This window comes from Oncorhynchus kisutch, linkage group LG20 (assembly GCF_002021735.2).
Source record: "Oncorhynchus kisutch isolate 150728-3 linkage group LG20, Okis_V2, whole genome shotgun sequence".
Lineage (NCBI taxonomy): Eukaryota > Metazoa > Chordata > Actinopteri > Salmoniformes > Salmonidae > Oncorhynchus > Oncorhynchus kisutch.
Genome location: NC_034193.2, coordinates 28,532,445 through 28,553,937, shown reverse-complemented (window position 1 = coordinate 28,553,937; position 21,493 = coordinate 28,532,445). Strand labels below are relative to the sequence as shown.

The following is a 21,493-nucleotide window of genomic DNA, read 5'->3' as shown; positions in this document are numbered from 1 at the left end:
TTCGAGAGCGTAGTTTGGGGGTTTTGGTCTGTGCCGTTTTTGTATTGCTGGACTATATTATTAAACACGCTTCTCAGACATCCCTGCTCTCTCCTGCGCCTGACTCCTACACCTCTCACCAAGACGCATGTTATCACACTCTCAGAGTGAGTTCTAATGTACCGTGTGGTTCCCTTTGGTATACTAGCATATGAATGTACAACACACGTGTTATGACAGTGTGCCTATAACTAACTCCATTTCTGTCTGTCATCATGAGGCTAATTCGCCACAATGCTGGCCATGTCTGAACTCGTGATACCAACCCCCCTTCTTTCTCTTCTCTTCCCACCCCAGCTTTTCCAGTCTCTAAGGGAAGGAGAGAGAGGTGAGGGTCAAGGGTGAGGCGAGAAGCGAGAGAGGGCTGGAAGAGGGAAGAGCTCGGGTTAAGATGTTTGGTGTTCCTATTTCTGGCAGAGGGGGAGATCGTATCATGTATGAGAAGTTAACCATATTGAACCTGCAAAGTGGCTTGAACTGGACTGAGCCTAACAACTGGTACCATGACCTGTCCACAGTACAAACACAACACAGCACAGGTGAGTTGAAATTCAACGCATTCATCTAAGGAATGATTCATAGGACAATGTACCAATTAACATATCAACCTATTGCACAACCCTATGAAATGCTGTCTCATTTTCATGGTCATTGCCTTAGAATTCTTAACCGACTCTCTCTCACAGTCTGAAAACTGTCTGTTTATTGTTTGTAAATATTAGGAAGTAGGAAGAAAACTAGATTACAAATTTCTTCGTTTTAAAGTAATGAGAAAATTGGAATTTCAGTTCACTTCCTGTATTGACTGAAATTCATTTGAATTGACCCCGACCCAGAATAACAATGTGTCAATGTAATTCGGCTGACATTTTAATGTTTGTCCATCGCCTCTCTCCGTCAGTGCCCGAGGGCTCTCTATTGGACACAGACGGAGTCCTGGGGGATGAAGGTGGTGGTGGTGGAGGAGGAGGGCCGGTCGAGAGGGACGAGGGCAAGGAGTCACAGCTGAGGCTGCAGCTGAAGAGGAAGCTACAGAGGAACAGGACCAGCTTCACTCAAGAGCAGATTGAGGCACTGGAGAAAGGTCAGACAGGTTTCAGCCAATCACAATTCACCATGCTTGAGCTTCAGCCAATCAGTTTCTTGATTGAGCTTCGGCCAATCACAGAGTGCCTTGCTGGAGACAGAGCGTCACAGAGTCAGTCACTGTGGTGGCAGTCCTTTTCCTGCCTCGGTCAGAGCCTCAGTTCATGGATTTGGTACTTGGATCTGTGCATAAATCAGAATATTCTGACATGCCTCGTTCCAGGGTCTGTAAAATGGGCTATACAGTGAATCTGAAAAAATTCAGTCACTCTAGGACAGGGTTCCCCAACTGGGGCCCACGGGCCAAGTTCTCAGAGAAATTAAAATATATATATATATATAAATATATATTTTGTAACGTTGTATTGATTAATGTGATGACTGCTGCTCATCGAATGATAAACGGTTTATAATTACGTGATTAAATGAATCAGGTAATTATTAACTAATTAACCAGGGGCACCATGGGAATGTTTTAGCTTTATTGAGTTTCAATTTCCAAAATGAACTCAAACAATATCAGAATAGCGATTTTACAACAGTTGCTAATTAATTTATTTCTTCTACAGTCTCATTCTGAACGTCGCATAATCCGGGAATCTGCACAAACCCGAGTCTCATCAAATAAGTCCATACCACACCAATTGAGTTGATTATTTATTTACTAACAAGATACAATTATAATATAAGATACACAAACACAGTCTAGGCTATTGATTAGGACTTAGTTCAATTTAACAGGTCCCTGGCGGGCCAACACAATGTGACACGTGTTACACAAAATGGGGATTAAAAAGAGAAAGAGAGAGATTGAGTGTAAGAGAGAAAAGCACACTTGGGTGCATTTGTCAACTATGCGTATTTTAACCCTAACCTTGCCCCGAACTGCCGGTCTTATGGGTCAGAATATAATGATGTAATTACGTGTTGAAGGTCTCCGATGGGGTGTCTCTTCGTGCACCTGGTTCCGGCTTCTCTGATGACGGCACGTCTTCGGTTACCGGGTGTAACTCTGTTTGTCCTCACAATGTCAGTGTCCTTTCTCTTAGAGGTCTGTTTCCTCACCCTTGTTCTGAAAAGGGGTCTTCTGAGGGCAGCCAGCCGTGTAGCTCAGGGCTCCAGCGTGGAAATGAAAGTTGTGTAGACACACGATTCCTTGGAGAGAATAACCTGATGGTCCTGCTTGAATTCACCCTCTCAGACACAGCTACTCATCAGTAGCATAGGTTGTTAAAAGGTTCCTTTGTCTTCTTCAACCTCATGTTGCGTTTTTGGGTTACTCTTTACTCAGACCTTGGCTGCAGCACAGGGTCACCTAGTCCGGTATGTTACTTCTTAACTCAGAGTTCTGTCTTACTATCCAGGTCTGTGCCCAAACAATTTGAGCTTCTACTTTTAAAAATCCACCTTTCCAGAAACAAGTCTCTCACCGTTGCCACTTACTATAGACCACCGTCTACCCCCAGCTGTGCCCTGGACACCATATGTGAATTGATTGACACCGATCTATCTTCAGAGCTCGTGCTGTTGGGTGACCTAAACTGGGACATGCTTAACACCCCGGCCATCCTACAATCAAATCAAATCAAATGTATTTATATAGCCCTTCGTACATCAGCTGACATCTCAAAGTGCTGTACAGAAACCCAGCCTAAAACCCCAAACAGCAAGCAATGCCGGTGTAGAAGCACGGTGGCTAGGAAAAACTCCCTAGAAAGGCCAAAACCTAGGAAGAAACCTAGAGAGGAACCAGGCTATGTGGGGTGGCCAGTCCTCTTCTGGCTGTGCCGGGTGGAGATTATAACAGAACATGGCCAAGATGTTCAAATGTTCATAAATGACCAGCATGGTCGAATAATAATAATAAGGCAGAACAGTTGAAACTGGAGCAGCAGCACGGCCAGGTGGACTGGGGACAGCAAGGAGTCATCATGTCAGGTAGTCCTTAGGCATGGTCCTAGGGCTCAGGTCCTCCGAGAGAGAGAAAGAGAGAATTAGAGAGAGCACACTTAAATTCACACAGGACACCGAATAGGACAGGAGAAGTACTCCAGATATAACAAACTGACCCTAGCCCCCCGACACATAATCTACTGCAGCATAAATACTGGAGGCTGAGACAGGAGGGGTCAGGAGACACTGTGGCCCCATCCGAGGACACCCCCGGACAGGGCCAAACAGGAAGGATATAACCCCACCCACTTTGCCAAAGCACAGCCCCCACACCACTAGAGGGATATCTTCAACCACCAACTTACCATCCTGAGACAAGGCTGAGTATAGCCCACAAAGATCTCCACCACGGCACAACCCAATGGGGGTGCGCCAACCCAGACAGGATGAACACATCAGTGAATCAACCCACTCAGGTGACGCACCCCCTCCAGGGACGGTATGAGAGAGCCCCAGTAAAGCCAGTGACTCAGCCCCTGTAATAGGGTTAGAGGCAGAGAATCCCAGTGGAAAGAGGGGAACCGGCCAGGCAGAGACAGCAAGGGCGGTTCGTTGCTCCAGAGCCTTTCCGTTCACCTTCCCACTCCTGGGCCAGACTACACTCAATCATATGACCCACTGAAGAGATGAGTCTTCAGTAAAGACTTAAAGGTTGAGACCGAGTTTGCGTCTTTGACAAGGGTAGGCTGACCGTTCCATAAAAATGGAGCTCTATAGGAGAAAGCCCTGCCTCCCAAGCCCCCCCCACTTCTCCTTCACCCATATCCAGACAACTGATGTTCTGAAAGAGCTGCAAAATCTGGATCCCTACAAATCAGCTGGGCGAGACAATCTGGACCCTCTCTTTCTAAAATGATCAGCCAAAATTGTTGCAACTCCTATTACTAGCCTGTTAAACCTCTTTCTTATCGTCGGAGATCCCCAAAGATTGGAAAGCTGCCGCGGTCATCCCTCTCTTCAAAGGGGGAGACACTCTAGACCCAAACTGTTATAGACCTATATCCATCCTGCCCTGCCTTTCTAAAATCTTAGAAATCCAAGTTAACAAACAGATAACCGACCATTCTGAATCCCACCATACCTTTTCCGCTATGCAATTTGGTTTCCGAGCTGGTCATGGGTGCACCTCAGCCACACTCAAGGTCCTAAATGATATCATAACCGCCATCGATAAAAGACAGTACTGTGCAGCCGTATTCATCGACCTGGCCAAGGCCTTTGACTCTGCCAATCACAGCATTCTTATCGGCAGACTCAATAGCCTTTCTCAAATGACTGCCTTGCCTGGTTCACCAACTACTTCTCAGATAGAGTTCAGTGTGTCAAATCGGAGGGCTTGTTGTCCGGACCTCTGGCTGTCTCTATTGGGGTGCCACCGGGTTCAATTTTCGGGCCGACTCTTCTCTGTATATATGAATGATGTCGCTCTTCCTGCTGCTGATTCTCTGATCCACCCCTACGCAGACGACACCCTTCTATATACATATGGCCCTTCTTTGGACACTATGTTAACTAACCTCCAAACATGCTTCAATGCCATACAACACTCCTTCCGTGGTCTCCAACTGCTCATAAATGCTAGTAAAACTAAATGCATGCTCTTCAACCGATTGCTATCTGCTCGCCCGACTAGCATCACTACTCTGGATGGTTCTGACTTAGAATATGTGGACAACTACAAATACCTAGGTGTGTGGTTAGACAGTAAACTCTCCTCTCCTAAGCATCTCCAATCCAAAATTACATCTAGAATCGGCTTCCTATTTCACAACAAAGCCTCCTTCACTCATGCTGCCAAACATACCCCTGTAAAACTGACTATCCTACCGATCCTCCACTTCGGCGATGTCATTTACAAAATAACCTCCAACGCTCTGCTCAGCTAATTGGATGCAGTCCATCACAGTGCCATCCGTTTTGTCACCAAAGCCCCACATACCACCCACCACTGTGACCTGTATGCTCTCGTTGGTTGGCCCTCGCTACATATTCGTCGCCAAACCAACTGGCTCCAGGTCATCTATAAGTCTTTGCTAGGTAAAGCCCCCCTTATCTCAGCTCACTGGTCACCATAGCAACAGCCACCCGTAGCACGCGCTCCAGCAGCTATATTTCACTGGTCATCCCCAAAGCCAACACCTCCTTTGGCCGCCTTTCCTTCCAATTCTCTGTTGCCAATGACTGGAACGAATTGCAAAAATCACTGAAGCTGGAGACTTATATCTACCTCTCTAACTTAAAGCATCAGCTGTCAGAGCAGTTTACTGTACCTGTACACACGCCATCTGTAAATAGCACGCCCAATTACCTCATCCCCATACTGTTATGGGGATGATGTAATTATCTCTACTTGCACACAATCATCTGCACATCTATCACTCCAGTGTTAATGCTAAATTCTAATTATTTCGACTCTATGTCCTATTTATTGCCTTACCTCCCTAATCTTACTACATTTGCACACACTGTACATAGACCTTTTCTATTGTGTTATTGACTGTACGTTTGTTTATCCCATGTGTAACTCTGTTGTTTTTATTGCACTGCTTTGCTTTATCTTGGCCAGGTCACACTTGTAAATGAGAACTTGTTCTCAACGGGCCTACCTGATTAAATAAAGGTGAAATACATTTTTAAAACCATCCCATCTGGTTTGCAATAAGTGGAACTATCATTTGTTTTATCATTTGTTTGCTGGAGTGCTGCATCAGATGACCTAGCCTCCACAATCAACTGCCCTCAACCCAATTGAGATGGTTTGGGGTGAGTTGGACCGCAGAGTGAAGGAAAAGCAGCCATCAAGTGCTCAGCATATGTGGGAACTCCTTCAAGACTGTTGGAAAAGCATTCCAGGTGAAGCTGGTTGAGAGAATGCCAAGAGTGCGCAAAGCTGTTAAGGCAAAGGATGGCTACTTTGAAGAATCTAAAATATATTTGGATTTGTTTAACACTTTTTTTGGTTACTACATGTGTTATTTCATAGGTTTTATGTCTTCACTATTACTCTACCATGTAGTAAATAGTCAACATAAATTTAAAAAAAACTTGAATGAATAGGTGTGTCCAAACTTTTGACTGATACTGTATAGTGTAGCACATCCTAGGGAAATGTTTCAAATTGTCCTAATGTCAGAAAAGTGGGCTCACAGCTTGAACCCCGGCATTGTTTCTTGCAGCTTTAATAATTTATTATTATTATTATGTCCTGTTTCCATGAACCAGTGCTGATGTTTCCATTGTTACAGTAAGTTGATCAGTGTTTTATGTGTTTGACTGACAGTTGTGGTTCATGCGTTCCTCAGAGTTCGAAAGAACACAGACGTCTTCGTGCGAGAGCGATTAGCCAACAAGATTGACCTTCCAGAGGCACGGATACAGGTATTTTTGTCCCTCTTACTGTCTATCCCTCTTACTGTCTACATTGTATTAACCCTTTACACTCGTGGGAATTGGCCTATATGGATAGGGCTAAATTGAAATGTTTCTTACAGAAGAAATATGAAAAGCATATAATTAAGGTTGCAATTAAAAGGGAACAGTTAGGAAATTATGGGAAAATTATTAGACTAAAGGTGAGGACACAGCAGTTCACCCGACACAAGACTGAATCCAAACTTTACACTTTTTTATTTTATGAGCATTTTACATTTACTGTTCTTTTCGCCACATTTGTTGATAACAACATCTTAAAATACTCTGGCATCATTCAGAAACATGATAACAATATTCTTCGAAAATGACAACATGACAAAAATCTACAAGGTTGGTTTGTTTGAGTGAGAGGTCTGACTGGTGTCTGCAAGTGGCCACACACCTCTCCATAGTGTGGACTGTTCCTAAGTAATTTCAATGCACTTTTATGACTCAAAGAAGAGTCTTCAACTATAAGGTGCTTTTTGAGCTCACCTAGCTGTGCTGTTGAGGAATTAGAGCAAGTACACTTGTACATCTTTTGTTTTGGAACACAGCCCTGCATTTTCCCCACTCTGCTGACAATAATTTTTCTCCACTCCTTTAACACAGGAGTAATAAAGGCCTGGTGCAATATTTTTTATTATTTATCTTTTAATTGTGATTCATCAGGGGGTGGTGCAACAGCCTCTGCACCCCTACTTCCCACGGCTATGCTACCTGGAACCAATTCTACATTTTGGGTTCCAAAAGGGTTCTTTGGCTGTCCCCATAGCAGAACACTTCTGCTATGGGGACACTTGGCATCACTGAGATCAGCAACATGACAGCGTTCATTGACACATCTGTATGATTGACAGGTGTGGTTTTCCAACCGAAGAGCCAAGTCTAGGAGAGAGGAAAAGCTTCGCAACCAGAGGAGGTCATGGGGTGGGACTTCCTGTTCCCAGGCTCACGCCCCCCAAAGCACTTCCTTCAACACCTCTGTCTATTACCATCAACATGGCAGCAGTTCAGGTTTGTGATGACTTCATGTGTGTGTGATATCGTTGACAGTGTGTCTATGTTCATTTATCCAATTATACTTAAATTCAAAGTCAGAAGACAAAGGGGACAGTGGTACTTACTAACTACATTCTTGTCTTCTACTTTGCAGCAATTGTCCAGGTGAATTCTTTCTAAACCAATATGTCAAGTAATTTTTATCAAGCACTGTCAACATACTTTTTTGTGCCGGTTTCCCTAACAGAGATTAAGTCCTGCAATCGCCAATGAAAGTGCTTTTTCGTCCAGTACTAGGCTGGGGCACCCCCTAATGGGACTAAACTAGTGGACTTGGGAGACTTGACTCTGTCTGGGAAACCAGCCCTTAGTGAATAAGTCCTGGACCAAAATATGCATCATGAATTATAATTAGTGGTAGTCAAAATAATAAAATCCCACAGAACTCACCTTTTCAGTATGATGTACTAGATTACTAAATAGGGGGCAATAGCTCTGTCTATATCATTACCCCTATCACATTCACCTAATATAATTGTATGTGCTGATTAGCAGATACCAAAGCAACTTGCAGTAAAAGTGAGTTCAAACATTTTTGTATGTGTATCATGGTCCCTGTAGGAAATGAACCCACAACCGGGACGTCGCTATGTTCTTACCAACTGTGACTGTTTGGGTATGTCTGTCTCATTAGGGTCTATGCTGATTCATTAGGGTCTGATTCATTAGGGTCTATGCTGATTCAGAGGGTGTCTACCCTGCCCAGCTACAGCTCTCTGTCTGTCCTCCCCACTGGAGTCCAGGTTGGCCATTCATCATTCACATAATTAGAACCTATTGACTAACCTGGGAGGAGTTTGTTTCCTCAAAAGCTTAATTTGTAGCTAGTGTGGCATTGTATTTGTCTCAACAACCCAGCAGAGAGGCATCATTAAACATGCTTCTTAGGGAATAGCTAAGAATAGTGGCAGATCTTACTTCGTATAACAACGCCCTAAATTTGTGTAACAACGCCCTAAATTCAGGACTAGGATTAACCTCTGTCTGGCCCATGATGTTCTGGGTTTTTACAGAAAAAGGGAAAGGGGGAGGGATGTTAAACTGACAACCTGAGAATTGTATGGGTCCCAGGAGGAAGATGCCAAAGGAATTGGTGTTTTTGGATGATTTACATTCAAGGTATCAATGTTGGATGACTGGTTTCATAAAGGTGTTATAAATACCCCTTTCAAGTAAGATGTTACTGATAAAACAATATAGGCCTACAGTGCCATCATTATTGGCCACCATCAATGAAGGGCCAGCATACAACTGCTCTACTGTCTTTAGTCCTTGGGCCAGCGGAACAATTTGTCCACTTTGGGGTGGCAAAGGTTTGATGGCATTAAATTGTTTGCCACAAACCCCTGATCAAATGTACACTACTTGACCAAAAGTACGTGGATACCTGCTCGTTGAACATCTAATTTCAAAATCATGGGCATTAATAACTTCTTTGGGATAGGGGGCAGTATTTTGACTTTTAGATGAATAGCGCACCCAGAGTAAACTGCCTCCTACTCAGTCCCAGATGCTAATATATGCATATTATTATGCATATATTATTCGTATTGGATAGACAACACTCTGAAGTTTCTAAAACTGTTTGAATGATGTCTGTGAGTATAACAGAACTCGTATGGCAGGCAAAAACCTGAGAAAAAATCCAAACAGGAAGTGGGAAATCTGAGGTTTGTAGTTTCTGAACTCAGCCCCTATCAAATACATAGTGGGAAATGGGTCATCTTGCACTTCCTAAGGCTTCCACTAGATGTCAACAGTCTTTAGAACATTGTTTCAGGCTTCTACTGTGAAGGGGGGCCGGATGAGAGGGGAGGTCTGGCAGCATCCTCGATCTCAGTCACACGCGTTCAGATGAGAGGTATCTCCCGTTCATTTGCTTTTCTACAGACAATGGAATTCTCCGGTTGGAACATTATTGAACATTTATGATAAAAACATCCTAAAGATTGATTCTAAACTTAGTTTGTCAAGTTTCTACGACCTGTAATATAACTTTTAGAATTTTTCATCCGAGACTGTGGAACTGGGATTCCTGGGAGTGCATTGTGATGAAGATCATCAAAGGTAAGTTAATATGTATAATGCTATTTCTGACTAATGTTGACTGCGCAACATGGCGGATATTTTTTGGGGCTAGTTTGGGCCCTTGAGTACCATACTCAGAATATGCTTTTTACGTTTAAAAAAAATCTGGCACAGCGGTTGCATTAAGGAGAAGTGTATCTAAAGTTCCATGCATAACACTTGAATCAACATTTATAATGAGTATTTCTGTGAATAGATGTGGCTCTGCAAAATCACAGCATGTTTTTGAACTACTGAGTATAACACACCAATGTAAAATGAGATTTCTGGATATAAATATGCACTTTATCGAACAAAACATGCATGTATTGTGTAACATGAAGTCCTATGAGTGTCATCTGATGAAGATCATCAAAGGTTAGTGATTAATTTATCTCTATTTATGCTTTTTGTGACTCCTCTCTTTGGCTGGAGAAAATGTCTGGGTTTTTCTGTGACTTGGTGGTGACCTAACATAATCCTTTGTGGAGCATTCGCTGTAAAAGCATTTTTGAAATCAGACAGTGTGGCTGGATTAACAAGAATTATATCTTTAAAATGCTGCATAATACTTGTATGTTTCAGAAATATGATTTATGAGATTTCTGTTGATTTGTATTTGGCGCCCTGCAATTTCATTAGCTGTTGGCGAGGGGTTCCACTAGCGGAAACGGGGTTCCCCAGTCCTAGGCAGGTTAACATGGAGTTGGTCCCCCCTTTGCTGCTATACCAGGCTCCAATCTTCTGGGAAGGCTTTCCACTAGATGTTGGAACATTGCTGCGGGGACTTCCATTCAGCCACAAGAGCATTAGTGAGGGCGGGCACTGATGTTGGGCGATTAGGCCTTGCTAGTTCCAATTCATCCCAAAGGTGTTCGATGGGATTGAGGACAGGGATCTGTGCAGGCCAGTCAAGTTCTTCCACAACGATCTTGACAAACCATTTCTATATGGACCTGGCTTTGTGCACAGGGGCATTGTTATGCTGAAACAGGAAAGGGCCTTCCTGGTGCCACAAAGTTGGAAGCACAGAATTGTCTAGAATGTCATTGTATGCTGGAACTGAGGGGCCTAGCCCGAACCATGAAAAACAGCCCTAGACCATTATTCCTCATCCACCAAACGTTATAGTTAGCACTATGCATTGGGGCGTTCTCCTTGCATCCACCAAACCCAGATTTGTCCATCAAACTGCCAGATGGTGAAGCGTGATTCATCACTCCAGAGATCACGTTTTCACTGCTCCAGAGTCCAATGCAGCGAGCATTACATCACTCCAGCTGACTCTTGGAATTGCGCAAGGTGATCTTAGGCTGGTGTGCGGCTGCTTGTCCATGGAAACCCATTTCATGAAGCTCCCCTGACAAACAGTTATTGTGCTGACATTGCTTCAAGAGGCAGTTAGGAACTCGGTAGTGAGTGTTGCAACTGAGGACAGACGATTTGTATGCGCTTCCGCACTTGGCGGTCTGGTTCTGTGAGCTTCTGTGAGCTTGTCTCACTCCGCCCCTAGATGTTTCCAGTTCACAATAACAGCACTCAGGGGCGCCGTATGGGGGAGGGGGGGTTCTAAGGGCCTGTGACTGACAGGGGCCCTAAACAAATATTAGAACATTAGGTAAATTTTTTCAATATTAAATTATTAACCTATCATTAATAGAATATTTTATTTACAATGTACTAATACAACTCTTTTTGGCAAACAGAGGAGGTCATGGAGTTTGCAAAACGTAAACATCCAGAGAGCCTCTGTCTTGAATTTTACTTTGAAATTACATTTAGACTATAAAACATTGCCTTTAGCACATTTCTTATAGAGGGTATCAGTCTTGCATCAAATAGTGAATTCCACTGTATGCAGAATGTTGCATGCATGCCTGCACAGTGTTATATTTTCACAGCTCACTGTCAGTAAATATCGTACAGTAAATATTGGACTACAAGAGTTGCAAGTCTGCAAAGGTAGTTATTTAAAGCTTTGAATTGGTCGATGTGGTTCTGGAGCTATGTGGTTACAGCAGTTGCGCAGGGTTGGTGTTGCCTGTGGTGGTGGGGCCCAATTTGATATCTTTTCATGGGGCCCAACATCCCTGGCGGTGCCCCTGACAGTACTTACAGCTGACAAGGGGAGCTCTAGGAGGGCAGAAATTTAACAAACTGGTGGCATCCTATGACGGTCAAGGAAATAATGATGTCCAGGTGTGCTTAATGATAGGGAGCAGGTGTGCATAATGATGGTTGCCAGGACCGGTGGTTAGTAGGCCGGCGATGTAGAGCGCCAGAGCAGTTGAGCGGGAGTAGGTGTCACAGTACCCCCCCCCTCCCGACACGCGGCCCAGGCTGCAGGACGCCCAAGGAGCTAGGAGTGGGCCGGTCTGGGTGGCTGAGATGGAAATCACTGACGATGTTGAGGTCCAGGATTATGGCCACCGGGACCCAACAGCGTTCCTCAGGACCTTACCTTCCCTGCACACCAGTTCCTGGAAACGACCCCCACGATGTCGGGATGGAACATGGGAGCCTCAATGTGGTGGCAGTCCACCTGATCCATCTGACGGTGGACGGAGCACTGAAGCCTCACGTGGCGGCGTTCCACACCTTCTCTGCGTGCCAGAACCAATCGTCCACTATAGGTGCCTCAGTCTGACTCAGAGTCCACGGAGCCAGGGCCGGCTGCTATCCCAGAATGCACTGGAAGGGAGTCACCCCGGGCGAGGAATGACGAAGTGAGTTCTGGGCGTACTCTGCCCGTCGATTGAATCGGGCCAACTCCCCCTGTCAGTCCTTACAGTGACTCTCAAGGAACCTCCCTAGCTCCTGGTTGATCCTCTCTACCTGCCTGTTGGACTGAGGCCTGTGAGCCTGACCGTGAGCCCCTACTTCTCCATGGTCGGAAACACTATGTCCCCTGGAAGGCCATCGTGCTGAAAAACCCGCTGCAATAGTGCCTCAGTGACCTGGAGAGCGGTAGGTGGACCAGAGAGAGGGATAAATGGCAGGATTTAAAGAATCTGTCTTTTACCATAATAGTGGTAAAACCATCAGAAAGGGGGAGATCAGTGAGGACGTCTATGGACAGATGGGGCCAAGGCAGCTGAGGCACAGGAAGGGGAAGGAGTTTACCAGCTGGAGCGTGCCAGGGAGATTTGGTTTGGGCATATACGGAGCAGAAGTTGACATAGTGGGCCACCAGTACTTAGCCGAGAGAGATTGAATGGTGATACCTGGGTGTCCAGCGGGGAAGGTTTTATGTGCCCAAGTCAACAGCCGATCCCTTACCCCCGAAGGGATGTAGGTGCGCCCCCAAGGGCAGGTAGCAGGCACTGGTTCCCTCTCCAGAGCTTGACAGATGTCCACGTATACATCCCAAAGCATGGGAGCAACGATTCAAGAAGGCGGAATAATGGGCGCACTTAGGATCGGAACCTCTCCCGAATCGTGGAGACAGGACAGGGCATCGGCTTTGATGTTCTTAGAACCTGGGCGATATGACAGGGTGAAGTTGAATCTAGTGAAGAAAAGGGCGCACATTGCTTGGCGCGGGTTCATCCGCCTCACCATCCATATGTACTCAAGGTTCTGATGGTCGGTGAGGATGAGGAATGGCTCCTTGGCGCTCTTCAGCCAGTGTCTCCACTCCTCTAATGCCAACTTCACCGCCAGGAGCTTATGTCAGAGTTTCTCTCTGCAGGAGACAGTTTCTTTGAGAAGTATGCACATGGATACAATTTCTATGGGTTACCTTGGTGTTGGGCTCCCACGCCCACTTCTGAGACCTCTGTATTCGATGCAGGGACGCAGACCCCATCCTTCTTGGTCACAAAGAACAAGCCTGCCGATGCAGGAGAGGTGGATGAGTGGACAAAACCCTGTTGGAGAGCCTCCTGGACACACTCCTCCATGGCCTCAGTCTCCATCACCGACAGAGGGTACACACGGAGGCATAGAGCCTTCTAGCAGGTCGATGGCACAGTCCCAGGAGTGATGAGGAGGGGGACAGCGGGCTTGGGTCTTAGAGAGAACCTCCCGGAGATCCTGGTAAACCTCCAGGAAAACGATGATGATGGAGTACTCACGCCTTTCCTGGGAGACGGATGTTCACGGGGCCGCCCCTCTGTGCTCATGGATCCCAGGTTGGGATGCACCTGACATCGCTGAAACTGATGCCCCTCCTGGCCACAATAGGCGCTGACTATCATGATCTTAAAATGATGCTTGCTAACCGTAGAAGTTATTAAATTAAATATGTTACTTAATAATATTGTAGCCATTAGCTCATTGGCTAGTTGACAAATTTTAATAGGAATTATGCAATTAGTGATTAGAAAAAAATCCAGCATTTTAGCAACTGGACCATTTGTTGATGCACCCGACATTGACAACCCTCAGCAGCCACTAACCAATACATATTACAGTAGGCCCAATTACTATATAATTTTATTTTCATAAATAGTGTAACTAGACACTATCTATAAAGGCTGGAAACCTAAGGCTTTAAAACTTCACCAGCTATTGAAATTGATTCTGTCACACCCTGATCTGTTTCACTGGTCTTTGTGATTGTCTCCACCCGCCTCCAGGTGTTGCCCATCTTCCCCATTATCCCCTGTGTCATATGGCCCCCCTTCTGGTCATTTTGTGTCCTCGTGCCCGGTAAAAAAAAAGACCAGGCTCACCGGTAGGAGCGAGTCCTCTGGGGGGCCATGTGGGGAACTTTTCTGCTTCCTTTACTAGCATCCCTTTTCATGTCATTCTGCTGTGGGGAAACCAGTCCAAATCTCTCTGGGTCCTCATTGACTCTGGGGCCGATGAGAGCTGGTAGGTTCTCAAGTGCCTTATGGAGAATCAGTTGTTTGTTAAGGCGGAAAAGTGTGAGTTCCATTGCTCCACCATTCCATTTCTGGGCTACATCATCTCTACTGGGAGCGTCAAGATGGATCCCGAGAAGCTGATGGTGGTGGACTGGCCTCAGCCTACGTCCAGGGTGCAGCTGCAACGCTTCTTGGGGTTAGCCAACTTTTATCGCCACTTTATCCGTGGTTACAGGACCCTGGCTATTCTGTCCCAATGTTCTTCCCTGGATCCCTACTGGCTCGAAGGGGCTGAAAATCCGTTCATTGTGTGGACCGACCACAAAAACTGGAGTATCTCTGCACCGTCAAGCGCCTCAACTCCAGGCATGCGAGATGGGCCCTGCTGTTTACCCGGTTCAACTTTTCCCTCTCCTACCGGCCAGGGAGATGCCCTTTCTCTTCTCTGGCTACCACCCTAGAGCCCGAGACCATCTTTCCCACCTTGTGCCAGGCGACTGCACTCAGCTGGGGTATCGGGAAACAGGTCCAGGAGGAGCAGTGGTCCAAGCCCTACCCTGGGGGGGACCCAGATAACCGGATGTTTGTGTCCGTTCCGCGGTTCTGGAGTGGGCCCATTCCTCCAGGCTTGCCTGACAGTCGGGCTCCCGGCGGATCCTGGCGTTCGTGCGACAGCACTTTTGGTGGCCTACCATGGTTTCAGATGTCGCCGCCTTTGTCGTCGCCTGCACAGTCTGTGCACGGAACAAGACCCCTCGACAAGCTCCGGCTGGCCTCCTCCAACCTCTGCCCATCCCTCCTCGCCCCTGGTTCCACATCTTCCTGGACTTTGTCATGGGTCTCCCCCGTCTGATGGCAATACCGCCATCCTGACTGTGGTGGATAATTCTTCCATGGCCACCCATTCCTATACCCAATTTACCCTCTACCTTGGAGACGGTCCAGCTCATGTTGCAGCACATCTTCTGGATCCATGGACTGCCCGTGGACATGGTCTCCGACTGTGGCCCTCAGTTCTCGTCCCGATTCTGGAAGGCATTCTGCACCCTCATTGGGTCGTTGGCCAGTCTGTCCTCCGGGTTCCACCCCCAGTCTAACGGCCAGTCGGAGCCTGGTCTCCACCAACCCCACCACCTGGAGCCAGCAGCTGGTGTGGGTGGAATACACCCACAACACGCTTCCCTGCTCTGCCACGGGCCTATCACCATTTGAGTGTTCATCGGGGTATCAGCCCTCGCTCTTCCCATCAAAAACATATTTGGTTATAAAAAAAAGCTAAATTCTCCTTTAGGTCAATGTGCAACCCATTTTTCTTTGTCAACCTCTTGTTGGCATAACTTCTGCCCAGATGTTTGTCCGCCGCTGTTGTCATACCTGGAGTAGAGCCCGGCCGGCCCTCCTCAAGACCACCTCCATGTATTGTAATACATTCTTACAGGATTTTATACTGGGTGCAATGTACAGGGCAGGTTTCATGTCACATTTCTTGATGTAAACACACTTTATGGAATCATATTGCACATTGAATTCGGACATCTTTTTTGTGATGTTTTTACCACTATTCTGGTAATGCTTTACTAAATACATATAATTGGGCCATCATTTTGGGTTGTCTTCATTGTAAGACACATTTTAAGGCATTATTGGTCTTATTACACCAGTTATTTATTATGTTATGTACTGTGCTTGAAAAATCAATGCAGTTTGCCAGCATACCAACCTGCATACCACTGCTGGCTTGCTTCTGAAGCTAAGCAGGGTTGGTCCTGGTCAGTTCCTGGATGGGAGACCAGATGCTGCTGGAAGTGGTGTTAGAGGGCCAGCAGGAGGCACTCTTTCCTCTGGTATAAAAAAATATCCCAATGCCCCAGGGCAGTGATTGGGGACACTGCCCTGTGTAGGGTGCTGTCTTTCTTATGGGACGTTAAATGGGTGTCCTGACTCTCTGAGGTCATTAAAGATCCCATGGCACTTATCGTAAGAGTAGGGGTGTTGACCCCGGTGTCCTGGCTAAATTCCCAATCTGGCCCTCAAACCATCACGGTCACCTAATAATCCCCAGTTTACAATTGGCTCATTCGTCCCCCTCCTCTCCCCTGTAACTAGTCCCCAGGTTGCTGCTGCAAATGAGAATGTGTTCTCAGTCAACTTACCTGGTAAAATAACGGATAAATAAAAGTTCTCATTAAAATGAATGGTGGCTTGGACTGATTATATAGTATGATAATTCTATAAACTGTAGCTAAAAAAACTTCCTCAAAGAGTCTCCTTGTTCTGTGTGTAATTTTTGTAGTTATCATCTAGGGTGCCATGTGATAATAGACCACATCCCAATAGTGTCCATTCTGTCTTTGATTCACTGTGTCTGTGATTCCCTGTCTGTCAGTAGAAAGTGTCATCCCAGTCTGCCAACTCTTACTCTTGCATGTTACCCCCATCCCCTTCCACCCGGCAGAAATTTGACTCTTCAGAGTACCCATCCCATATGCCTCCACCGTCCTCTGCCAACTCAAACATTGGTGAGTTTTACACTGTGTGCGTGTGTGTGAGTCGGTTGGTCAGTATTCTACCCTTGGAATTGCGTTCTCATGCAAAACTAGACAGATAGCTAAAAACTAAGTCTTCAATAAAACTCCCAAGGCGTGACTTTTCTTGAATAAATATATTGAAAATGTTTATGTTGTGAAACTGCAAAATACAGAAAATAATATACTTTAGTATTCAATTCATATCGACATACTGTAGCTGTACATTAAACATTTCAAGTTGAAGTTGCATAAATACAAAGCACATGCCTAGTGCCATGTATCTGGCATGATGCCAAACCATATAGCTAATTGTTACTCATATGGTAATTGGCTAACTCCTTTCATTACTCTAATAGTGTGCAACCACCTCTGTACAATAACAAAGCATTTTACACTAGAAATAGTAACAAAACTTCAGTATTGTATGTTTTACAATTCGTTTACATGATGCATACATGAAAGGCACGGCAATTTGTGTGAGTAAATGCAACCGCTAACATTGATAAGTAAGCAATTTAATCAATAACAAGATAATCATTAGCAATATGCTTGAATCAAACTTACAAACAAATATTTTCCGAGGCTGAAGCGTGACAATAAATAACTGCACTGAAAGACCTGCTCCGTAGCGTTGTTTTCAGCTGCTTCTATGCATGCAGAACAAATGCTCTACTTCCTGTTTCCGTACAGTCTTTAAGTACTAGAAAGCTCCACTAGGGGGCAATAAACACCATGGAACACAATGAAAATCCATCTTAACCACGGTAATAAAATAATCTGATACCTTCTAACAGGAAGGCAGCACAGTCGGCAATAAAATTATATTCTCTTCGCTTTTATTGGTAAAACGCTTCAAATCTTATTATTGTCTGCACCCAACAACTTTTATGAAATTCAACTTTTATGAAAACACTGTCTTTTGTACTCCACCTCCTATATTATTTCTTTCACTCTCTCCTCTGCCAGTCTTTCTTTCTTTCCTTCCTCCTCCTCTCCTCTTTCACCCTCTCTTGCATTCTCTCTCTCCCTTCCTGTTTTCTCTCCTTCCTCCTCTCCTCTCTTTCCTTCTTCCTGTCCCCTTGCTTTCTCTCTCCTTGCCCCCCCCCCCCATCTCCCAGGGCTCATTTCTCCCGGGGTTTCGGTACTGGTGCAGCTTCCTGGGAACGAGCAGAGCATGAGCCAGTACTGGGCCAGACTACAGTGAGCGAGAGGGAACGAGAAACGACTGAGGGGACAAAAAACAAAGGCATACTATGAAAAGGGAGGATAAAACAAGGACACTAGATAAGAGACATGCTTCTTTGAGTTGGTTTGGCTTGAGGCTTGCATTAAATGTTTACAAATGTGCTGCCAAAATACTTTTTTTTTTTACAACGGGAAGCATAAAAGCTCATTGATATGGTGTGGCTAGTTGTTCCGTAAGCATCAGTGGTGAGAGGCTGAATATACTGTGAAGATACATTTTTTGACTCGATTATATTAAAACATTCACCTTTTACAAACATGTTTAAAGCCTATCTCTCCTATCAGCAATCTGCCAAATATAATATTTTGTGGTGAAACAAATGTTGCGAAACAATTCAATTCTAATGGAGGCCCAAGTAAGGGTTGGAGTCTATTCCATTTCATTTACAGCCATTTCAGAAAGTAAACCAAATTCAAATGTTCCTAATTTCAAAAGCAATGAAGAGAATCAGAATTGGAATTACAGTGTACTTCCCGAATTGACTGGAAATGAAATGGAGGTGACCCTTGGCCACAGTATTGATGTATAACAATACAGTTATAGAGAATATCAAATTTATGGAAGGAAAAATGCAGCACATTTTAGAACAACACTCATCCTCAGATTTTGTAACAAAGATTTCAATGATAGTGCCATCAGTTTACATATTCATCAGCCAATGACAATCAAGTATCATCAGCCACCATGCAATAAGAGTTGATGTTCAGGTTAGCAACCAATCAAAAGCAAAGGCCTTAGCAAATGACAATCAAGAAGAGCCAATGAATAACCACTAAAGCCGGATTTCAATCCGATCTTGCTTTGACGACAATGCACCATTTAAAGATAATTTCCGATTGAGCAGACATATGCAGAGTGAAAGCGGTCTCCCTGAAAGCGGAAACATTGCCTTTAAAAGGTGCATTGTCGACAAAACATGATCGGATTGAATCTCGGACTAACTAAAACTACAAAAGCAACAATATTATCAAGAGCAATGGATCAATGACCAACTGAGCGTGACCAAATATTACGTAGCACTCAATCATTCATAAACATAAATCAAACATTGTAACATATTGTTGATTTTATGACCTCACTGTTGCTTCTCTCTTTAATGAACTGTCATTTATTTGTCTATTTTTCATTTCACATTTGTCACATGACCCCTGTGTGTTTTTTTTTTTATCGTTGTGGGACTTTGCTGTGTTAGCACTGTGTATAAGAAAAGTAATCCCTTTTGCGAAGGCATTTGAACCCTTTAATGAATTAAAACTATATGGAATGAGAAACTTAGTTGAACTTTTATTTTGGAGTTGATACCTACAGAAGGCCGGGATTCAATCAAATCCGCCATAGCAAATTTTGCAGTGTCTTAGATTTTAAACTTCACACCAGGCTACCTGTGCGAGGAAGCTACCTGGTAGTAGTTGTAGGTTTTTTAAAGTATCAAGACCAGTACCCAAAACCTTTTTTCTTAATGCTATTTTAAATGTGTAAATTATACTGCAGCATATTTTCCATAAGGGAACCAGAAAGTCAGTAGTGTATTGGAGTTTTTTTAACCATAAGTAAAAGAGCTACTGCATATATACCACAATGTGTGTTTGATTGATTTGAGCCTAGCCTAGCCTACTTCTGTTTGTGTGCCTCATTTGGACCAATTTGTCCTGCATCCCTACCTCGGGCAACCTTGTAATTCAAACCCCAGACTAATATAACTGGGATGGAACCAAAGTGTTGGCCGGTGTTTCATGTGGGACTCTAATTCATGTTGGACAGATAAAAGGTATAAAACAAAGATGTATTATATTGATAACGTAGTCGAGTGACCGCTTTACCAATGGAAATACATGTCCTCAAAAATGGGAGGCAGACGGAAGGAGGCAGATCAGGTGGGACCATTCTTGCCGATGAGAAGGCAGATATACATGTGAACAACAGGCAAACATTTTTTTTTCCAAAGATGCCGAAATGGCATGTTCTTCCACCTACACTTAGTATACAAAACATTTAGAACACCTGCTATTTCAATGACATAAACTGACCAGGTGAATCCAGGTGAAAGCTATGATCCCTTATTGATGTCACTTGTTAAATCCAAATTAATCAGTGTAGATGAAGGGGAGGAGACAGGTTAAAGAAGGATTTTTAAACCTTGAGACATGGATTGTGTATGTGTGCCATTCAGAGACCTGAATCCAATTGAGCACATCTGGGACATCATGTCTCGCTCCATCCACCACAGACTGTCCAGGAGTTGGCGGATGCTTTGGTCCAGGTCTGGGAGGAGATCCCTCAGGAGATCATCCGCCACCTCATCAGGAGCATGCCCAGGCGTTGTAGGGAGGTCATACAGGCACGTGGAGGCCACACACACTACTGAGCCTCATTTTGACTTGTTTTAAGGACATTACATCAAAGATGAATCAGCCTGTAGTGTGGTTTTTCACTTTAATTTTGAGTGTGACTCCAAATCCAGACCTCCATGGGTTGATAAATTTGATTTCCATTGATAATTTTTGTGTGATGTAAAGAATAAAGTATTTACTAAGAATATTTCATTCATTCAGATATAGGATGTGTTGTTTTCGTGAGCAGTGTATATACACACACAGTTCTTTCACCTAAATATACACTACCGTTCAAAAGTTTGGGGTACTGTATATACTGACTCTCATGAAGACCGCCGCAGGAAAGGAAGACCCAGAGTTACCTCTGCTGCAGAGGATAGGTTCATAAGAGTTACCTGCCTCAGAAATTGCAGCCCAAATAAATCTTCACAAAGTTCAAGTAACAGACACATCTCAACATCAACTGTTCAGAGGAGCTTGCGGGAATCAGGCCGACATGGTTGAATTGCTGCAAATAAACCACTATTAAAGGACACCAATAATAAGAAGAGACTTGTTTGGGCCAAGTAACACAAGCAATGGACTGGTGGAAATCTGTCCTTTGGTCTGATGAGTCCAAATGTTAGATTTTTGGTCCAACCGCCGACACAAAGTAGGTGAACAGATGATCTCTACATGTGTGGTTCCCACCGTGAAGCATAGAGGAGCAGGTGTGATGGTGTGGGGGGTGCTTTGCTGGTGACACTGTCAGTGATTTATTTAGAATTTAAGGCAGACTTAACAAACATGGCTACCACAGCATTCTGCAGTGATACGCCATCCCATCTAGTTTGCGCTTAGTGGGACTATCATTTGTTTTTCAACAGGACGATGAATCAACACTCCTCCAGGCTGTGTAAGAAATACAGTGATGGAGTGCTGCATCAGATGAACTGGCCTCCCCAATCTCGAATATAC

At 44.6% G+C, this 21,493-nt stretch overlaps 1 long non-coding RNA gene across 2 annotated transcripts; it reads left to right on the top strand.

The window, feature by feature from the left end:
- Window positions 1–258: 258 nt before the first annotated feature.
- LOC109865946 (uncharacterized) lies at window positions 259–19,474 on the top strand. Of its 2 annotated transcripts, none has more exons than XR_004204536.1 (6): window positions 259–578; window positions 941–1,123; window positions 6,381–6,456; window positions 7,350–7,506; window positions 16,885–16,948; window positions 18,076–19,474. It is a non-coding gene; the product is annotated as an uncharacterized LOC109865946 (long non-coding RNA). The 2 variants fall into 2 exon arrangements; XR_004204535.1 differs by having other exon boundaries at window positions 17,924–19,474.
- Window positions 19,475–21,493: the final 2,019 nt, after the last annotated feature.